This window comes from Natator depressus, chromosome 1 (genome assembly GCF_965152275.1).
Source record: "Natator depressus isolate rNatDep1 chromosome 1, rNatDep2.hap1, whole genome shotgun sequence".
NCBI lineage: Eukaryota > Metazoa > Chordata > Testudines > Cheloniidae > Natator > Natator depressus.
In genome coordinates this window covers 58,135,444-58,144,132 of record NC_134234.1, presented here as the reverse complement: position 1 = coordinate 58,144,132, position 8,689 = coordinate 58,135,444, and positions in this window count along the sequence as shown.

Here is an 8,689-nt window from a genome sequence, read left to right as displayed (position 1 = left end):
CAACTGTAAAACGAGAAAGTAAAGCCTTAACCCCAGAACAAGCGTGGGGCCCTGGGTAAACACTTTGGGAAGTGTGATAAAGAGAATGTGTTAGACTGGTTAACAAAAGCTTCTGCAACACCTAATTGGACTCATGAGGATTTTATCATCTTGTTAAGGGAATGTATGTCACCTGATGATTTTGCAAATGTTCCTTATGATGTGTTAACTAATGAGGATGATGGTCAAGTTATTGCATATAGAGAACTCTTATCGTATATTCTACCCTAATGAAAATGTGATTGGTCGGGCTTATGCTGAAAAACAAAGGAATGATGAAAGACCTGAGAAATATTTCCTCAAGAAAAAATTATTATTTTGGATGGCAGGTGTGGGAGTGGATATAGGAGGTATTTGTCAGCTACGACACCCCGGAACTGCGGGAATTATACTAACAGGGATTGAACCCTGGTATAAGGCTGGCATTGGGCCATGTAAACACCCACGGGACTAACCTGAGATATCTGGAGGGGAGATTAAAAGAAATCTATGAATTGCAGCAAATGACCAATCCAAATGTAACAGTGAAAAAGCGAGTAGCCGCTTTAAATGGTAATAAAGAAAGAGAGAAATCCCAACAGTTTAAGAAGCAGGTGAACCAGGACAAATACATATTTAGAGGTAGCTGTGAGGAGATGAAGATCATGAAAAGAGTGTTGGCACGGAGACTAGCCAAATATGAGCTGAAGACCTGCTGAGGAACTTTTTAAAAGACTAACCAAACATGAATCTAAGCAGCCAACCACGTCAGTGGTTGCTTCCTCAGCAGGAACTTAAAGCCCATACGGAGGGTGCCGGGATCCCCAAGGCCCTGGCATGGTGGCACCCCTGATTAATGATCGTGGGGGCGTCCCACTGTGAACATCTTAGTGAAAGGGGATTTCAGCTGCATAACACAGAGTCTTGGTGAATACTGGGGCCTCCACCAGCCTCCTCTGTATAAAAGGACATGACAAAAGGAACTTTCCAATTAAAGAGATTAGATCATTAGTCTCTTATAACGGGAAGGAGAGTCTAACTACTTTCACTGAGGAACTAACATGCATATTGGGACCTTTAAGAACAAAAGAATCATTTGGTCTGCAAAACCTAGATGATCAAGGAATAATGGGTATCGATTTATTAAGGAAATTTGGGGTGATCGTGGACTTACCACATAGGGCACTATGCAAGGCTAGGGAAGGCGAAGCAGGCAATGTTATTCCAGCAGCGCACCGAGTAGCAGCCACCAAAGCACCCGAGACTCTCTCCCTGCCTAAATGGGAAGAGGAAGTAATCCAAGTGGCTGGGAAACATCTAAAAGCCTTTGCAACTTCTAAATTGAGCTGTGAAAAAATAAAAGCGCTGGTTAAGATCAATGGACCTGACCCTAAGCCTGTAAGGCAATACAAGTTTTTAGCTGAGGCACAGATAGGAATTAAACCAACCATAGAGGCCTTAATGCAGCAAGGAGTGCTGATCACCTGCGATAGCCCATGTAACCACCCCATATGGCCAGTGAGAAAATCAGATGGGAAATCCTGGCACCTTACAGTAGACTATCGTGCCTTAAATAAGGTGACGCCAAGGATGGGACCTGTGGTGGCCAAATTTCCTGAGATCATGGCTCTAATAACAGCGAGAGTGCGTTGGTACTCCGTATTAGATCTGGCAAATGCCTTTTTCTCGTTACCCCTTGATCAATCATGTCAACATAAATTTGCATTTACCTATAACAATAGACAGATTACATTTACGCGGGTATCACAAGGGCTGCATAATGCACCTAGCATTTGCCATCAACATGTGGCTGCAATGTGGAAAAACCTGAGGTACTCAGATTGTGTAATCAGCTACGTGGATGACATGCTGATTGCAACCAAAAGCAAGGAAGACAACCTTAAGGCACTGGATGAGGTGCTGGAGGCCATTCAAACAACAGGCTTTCTAATAAATCCAGAGAAGGCACAACTGCTGAAGCAGGAAGTAAGTTATCTTGGAGTGCAGCTGGGTCCCACAGGGAGAAGACCTGACCAGGCCCAAGTAGAACTAATCTCCAACCTTCCTTCCCCATCAGACATCAGCACATTACAATCATTCCTAGGCTTGGTAGGATTTTTGAGGGACTTCAAAGGTTTCAGTGAAAAAGCCAAACCCATCTACAACTTGCTAAGAAAGAACCAGGAATGGCGATGGGGAGCAGAAGAAAAAGAAGTGACTATGCTGCTTAAAAAGGCCTTAATGGAAGCACCTGCCTTAGTGTTTCCTGATCCCAGTAAGCCATTCCACCTGCAAATTGCCAGCACTAAGTCAGCCATCAGTGCAGTCCTGCTACAGCAACAAGGGACATCTGTGAAGCCGGTTGCCTATGGGTCTCTAATTCTGACACCAATAGAGTCACAGTTTACTGCCTGCGAGAGGGGAAGTGCTAGCCCTAGTTTGGGCAATGGCCCACTGGGAATACATAATAGGAATGTCACCTATCCTGTTGAGGACCATCCACACCCCAGTGAGGTATGTGCTCTCTAGCCGAGCAAATTGAGGGAGAGTAAGCCATCCCAGACTGGTGAACTGGACCCTTGCCCTTATCAACATGGACATCACCGTTGAAAAAACCAATACACCAGGCAAGATTCCTTTTTTACTTTGTGTGACAGTCCCAGATGATAATTCCATCACAGATCATGAATGTCCTATTCTTCCAACAACTCCATCAGAGATCCAATCCCCATTCACAATGGAGGAGAAATTTGAGGATGCCAAAACCCAGAAGAGGGATCTCTGGGTAGTGGATGGCAGCAGTCTGTATGTTGATGGAAAGGCAGCCACGGGATTCACAGCCATGCAGGTTGCATCAGGCAAGGTGTTTCAAGGCACCATCAAACAACATTCAGCTCAAGCCACAGAACTGGTGGCAGTAATATCAACATTGGAAAATGCGGATCCCTCCGTCAACATTACCATCTGTACAGACTCAGATTGGGTTACTACAGCATTCGTCAATTGGATGCCTGTATGGAAAACAAGGGACAAGTGGGCTAGTGATGATCACCCAGTGGCCTATGCCGGGTATCTTCACTATGCCTGGCAATTGGCAGAGCAAAGATCAGGGGATACTTACCTGTTCAAGGTGCGAGTGCATCGGAGGAACTCGGCAGAGATATCCATACTCAACAACCAGGTGGACAAATTAGCCAAGCAGGCTGCTAAAATGGGCGCTGAATCGCTGTGCAACAAAGTAGGATCTACTATCCAGGCCTTGATGAACTCCATTCCACCAGATTGTAGTGACATCATCAAGCTGCAACAAAAGGATCCAGAAATATAACAACTCCTAAAGAATGGCAAAAGTAAGCTGTGGACCATTAATCAACATAGCTCAGGTCTAGTGATGGCAGAGAAAGAAGGAGATAAAGATAAGGAAATGCAACTTCCTGAACTGGTCATCCCATCAGTACTTGGGGAGAATTGTTTCAACTGGCACATGCTCAGGGACATTTCGGATTACAGAAGACCCTACATAGTCTGTCTTCAATAGGATGGTGGCCTAGTATCATACGGGACATGGAATATTATATTAATAACTGTCTTCAGTGTGCTGCGAATAACCCCGACCCCCATATAAAAAAGGCCTTCTGCTACATCAGGCCACAGGAGGTCCTTGGCATTGTGTTCAAATAGATTATATAGGGCCTCTTCCTCGCACCAGAAACGGAAATATTCACTGCCTAGTGGTGGTGGATTCATTTAGTAAATGGATAGAGGCATACCCCAACAGAAAGTGTACTGCATTAAATACTGTCAAGTTGCTGCTAGAACATGCTTTCAGTCGTTTCGGGATTCCCAACGTTATTGACTCGGACCAAGGGAGTCACTTCACTGGAGAGGTAACGAAACAATTATGTGTAGCCTTCGGGATCAAGCAAAGATTTCATGTTGCGGGCCACCCACAGTCATCAGGGCTGGTCAAACGAACAAACCGCACCCTGAAAACTGCCCTACGGAAGGTGAGAGAATCATCTGGACGAGATTGGGACAGGCATCTGCTCATGATTTTAATGGCCATCAGATCAACCATAGGGGCTCATGGATTTACACCCCATGAAGTGCTCTTTGGAAGACCAATGAGAACTCCAGAGACATGGTGGTTTCCAGGAGGGGTTCCCCTGGATGAGTTTAAATCAAGACAGACAACAGATGAATATATCAAAGACCTCCTTAAAACTATCACTGAAACTCAAAAGGCCGCTGCAGTTCATTTAAAGGGCAACATCAAGGCAGTAGATGACCATTTAAATAAAAATTTGAAATTCCAGGAATGGAACATAGGAGATTATGTACTTTTCAAATCTTATTCGGAAAAGGACCATGCTCTGAGTTCGAGATGGATGGGACCAGCAGTCATTGTACAAAAGGCTGGACCCACTGTGTATCAAAGTGAGATTAATAATGGGAAAAAGAACAAGCCAACTAAATGGTTCCATAGTTCCCAATTAAAACCTTGGAAGGGAGTTAAGCCAGTGGATATAGTTACAAATAGAAGCAATGATTGGCAGCCCCCATAGTTGCATAATAACCATTTTCTTTCTTCTCTTCCTGTTTACAGAAGCCTGGGAAGCTAATGATGAAGAAAGAATTACATGTCCAACTCTTGTTAATGTACATAGTTATCCTATGGACTCCTAACGTGTCTCTTCAGGAGAACAGATTCTTTCTAATTAAAATAAATGAATATTGGAAGTGTCAAGTCAACCCAACAATAATGGATCGGTGGAGGAGCTGACCACAAGCGGTAGGGTATTCAAGAAGACTCCAAAGCCAGGAAAAGGGACAAAGGAGTCCCCTGGAAGAAAATGGTACGACAGAAAAACCTCCAGTGGCTACTAGTCAGAAAAAAAAACCCTTTAGAGTAAGACACCATGGGAGAGGAAAAAGGAATGTAAATAACCATGAGAATTGGGAGTGGGTAACATTATTGGCTTACAAATTGATGTTGCTACCTGGCAGTCTCAGAACATTCACAAAATCAACTTACCACATTGTCTGACTCAGTCGGTACATCTAACCCAGTACAGCTCTTTGGTCCCATATGCAAGGGATATGAAAGTGAATGGCATATGCCTACTGTAACCTTCACCAGTTGTGCCAGAGATCTTTTCAAATGTGTTTCATTTGACATTTCGTCTCCCTCCATGGTAACACCCGGAGAAATAAGTTTATCCATTTGAATGTACCATCAACAAACTCACACAGATTTTGTAGACATCTATATAAAACCTCCTAATCACAATAACACTATGTTAAGGTTGACCTGTAACTCTCTCACATCTGGTTATAATATCTCCTTGAAGGATCACATTAATTCAAAATTCTTCTTCGAGTAGTGTCCCTATGGGTGCTCCACTTTAGGTGTCTGTGTGCCCCTGCACCTCTAATCGGAGATTTTTGATAGCAGTGTCCCGTTGAGCCGGTGCATATGCTCTCCCTCCCTCCAGTCTGCCTTGAGGCTATTTAGCACTGCACTGGGAACCCCTCTCACGTCCTTCTCTACCGCCTTTGGCCTCTGACAGAAGGAGCAGTTATCCCTTCCTCATCTGCGTCATTAGCATAAATAGTGTTTGTTTTGTTACCTTTGTTCTCCCTAAAAGTACTAAGGCTAGTGATTTTCTACTGCATGCATCCAATGAAGTGAGCTGTAGCTCACGGAAAGCTTATGCTCAAATAAATTTGTTAGTCTCTAAGGTGCCACAAGTCCTCCTTTTCTTTTTGCGAATACAGACTAACACAGCTGCTACTCTGAAACCTGTCAGGCTAGTGTTTTATTTTATTTTATTTTATTTCATTTTATTTTTTATTCTTTTGGTTTAAAAAGAAAAGAGAAAAAGGAAAAGAACTTCACTTTCCTTCCCTGCCTGGGGGCTTCCCCCCCCCTCCAGGCATCTAGTAGACTCATAATTATTTTCTTTTTCAGTTTATTTAAAAAAAAAAAGGTGAAGCCGAAGTTCTTCTGCATATTCCTCCCTGCTAGAGGATGACAACCCCCTGCCCAGGGGCTTGCCTGGCTCTCTCTGCTCCAAGTGGTGCCTCTCCTGCCAGGAGTCAGTTCCTGTAATGGCCAGACACTCACTGTGCCTGGGAGACCCTCACAGAAATGCTGTATCTGCCACACGTAAAACTGCAGCCTCACAGGAGCTGGGAGCTGAAGTAAAGATTCCTCCGTATAGAGAAAACACTTCAGTCTGCAGGGGACTCCGGTGGGTGTTGACTCCAGATCATCCCCGGAGCCTTCACTTCAAAAGGAGTCGAGTGGTGAAGAGGAGAAGAGAGAGAAAAAGAAAAAGAAGAAGAAGCCACCAGCAGACTCCCCCTGGAAAGGCTCCTCCGAGCAACTGGCCAGCCAGAGGGGTGTTCCCCAGTGCGGCCATCTCAGCACCGATCCCGGAGTAACTGGCCAGCCAGAGGGGAGTTCCCCAGTACGGCCACCGCCACCTCGGTAGGACAATACCAGCAGAGGAACCTCCTGCTGTGAGCTCAGCTGCCGCACTGTTCCCCACGAAGCTCTGGAAGCTGAAACCTGAGAAGGGGCTTCCTGCTGTGAGCTCTGCCCTGCTCTGAGCTCTGCTCTCCTCACCCACAAGGGGCTTCTGTAAGCTCGGTGCTGCTCTGAGTTCTATTCTGGGCAACTGCTGCACCGAGAGGGCACAGTTACCGTACCACCTCTAAAAGAGCGACACACAGAAGCCCTGCTGTCAGCTCTGCTTCGGCACCCAGACACCCTCATGCTCTGAGGCAACAGTACTGTCCCCTAAGGAGAGGGGACAGTTACCATACCATCTCTAAAAGAGTGGCATAGAGAAACCCTTTTGTACCAGGCGCAATGAAAACTTCCATCTAGGAAGTGTTCTGCACCTTCCCAACCATTGATACTGACTACGGACACTCCTCTGGGGTTCCAGATGAGTAACACAAGTGCTCTGATTCTCTGGAGACCTGTGGCCTCAGTACCCAGGGAGAGATAATTACCATACCGTCTCTAAAAAAGTGGCACCAACAAACTTTTTGTACTGGGCAAGACTCCCATTTAGGGAGTGCTCTGCCCAACTATCGGTACTAACAATGTACCACGGACCCTCCTCTGTGGCACCAAATGAACCTATCGTACTGCATGAGCTCTGGTACCCTGGAGACCTGATGATTGGGGAAGAACCACAATCCCCATTACTTGGTACCAGGATCCCGGTATCGAGCACATCCCGGCACCCAGAATCGCTCTTAGCACTAAACTGTATACTGCCAATACCCCAGTCAGCAGCACCCTTACCCACTGATGAATCTGACACTGGCCAGGAGGAGATCATTCCCTGGCCTCTCAAGGTGGCCCACCACCACACTACAAGGGTCATCCCCAATTCCATCACGCCAACCACCCGTGCCTGCCTTTCTGCCTCTCCCTCCCAAGGCCATATTGTAACTCTTCGGGTATATAGACACACATGGCGTAACTGTCTCTGATGTCTCTCAGGGAGAGTCCACCAAATGGTTTGCTACAGCCTGGCACCTGAGCCAGGGCAGGAGAGCACCTGAGCCAGGACAGGAGAAAGCTTTTTCAGAACAGGAAAGAAGGGAAAGCGGGAAAAAAAAAAACAACCTGAAGAGAAAGCTACCTCTTCAGCAAACTTCTCCTCATCTCTCCCAGATGAGACTGTGTTGCCCACCCCCCATCACTAGGTGAAGATTTAAGAACTTTCTGGATCTTACCAAGAGGGTGGCAGACGAGCTGCAGATTCCCTTACAGGAGGTGGCAGATACACATCACAAGTTGGTGGAAATTCTGCACTCTACCTTCTCATCTAGGACTATCCTCCCAATTAATGAGCTGATTCTAGATCCTACCAAAATCATCTGGCAGAGCCAGCCTCCATCGCACCAACCAGCAACACAGTGTGAACAAAAACAATCCTACATCTCTACCCAAAGAGGCAGACTTTTTTTTCAACATCCGCAACCCAACTCCATCATAGTGGATGTGGTTAATGCATGAAGCAAGCAACATAATGCCAAGTCAACTCCGTATGAGCAGGCTTCGCAAGATGGCGTATTCATCTACAACATTACTGTTTAGAGTCATAAATTACCAAACTGTCATGGCCAAAACAATTTTGTTAATCTTGGGAAACCAAGGATGTTTCTGAAACATTACTGGAAACACAAAAAGAACAGATTCAGACCATTCTTAGAGAAGGTCAGTTAATAGTCAGACCGGTCCTAGAGACACCACTGAATGTAGCTGTTACAGCTGCCCACCCAGTCTCCATGACAGTGGTACTGAGGTGGGTTGTGGGGTTTTGTTTTTTTTTTGTTTGCTACACCTCTCTAGATTGCCCAAAGAGCTACAGACTTCCAATTTGAAGGGCCAAACTCTTTGCGGAGAAGACAGATTTTTCTCTCCACATCCTGAAGGATTCTCGGACCGCACTACTCTCCTTAGGAATCTACGCTGTGGAACAGAAGAGAAGATATGATTCTCAACCACACCACAGATCACAATCTTTTCAATACTCACCATCTCTGTGTTGTTATGAGCCACAGTGTAAGAGGCCCAGGGCTCAAAAGTGAGAACAGTCTGCACCCCAGTCCATGACCTCTCAAACTGCCTCAAACTTTGATGAGC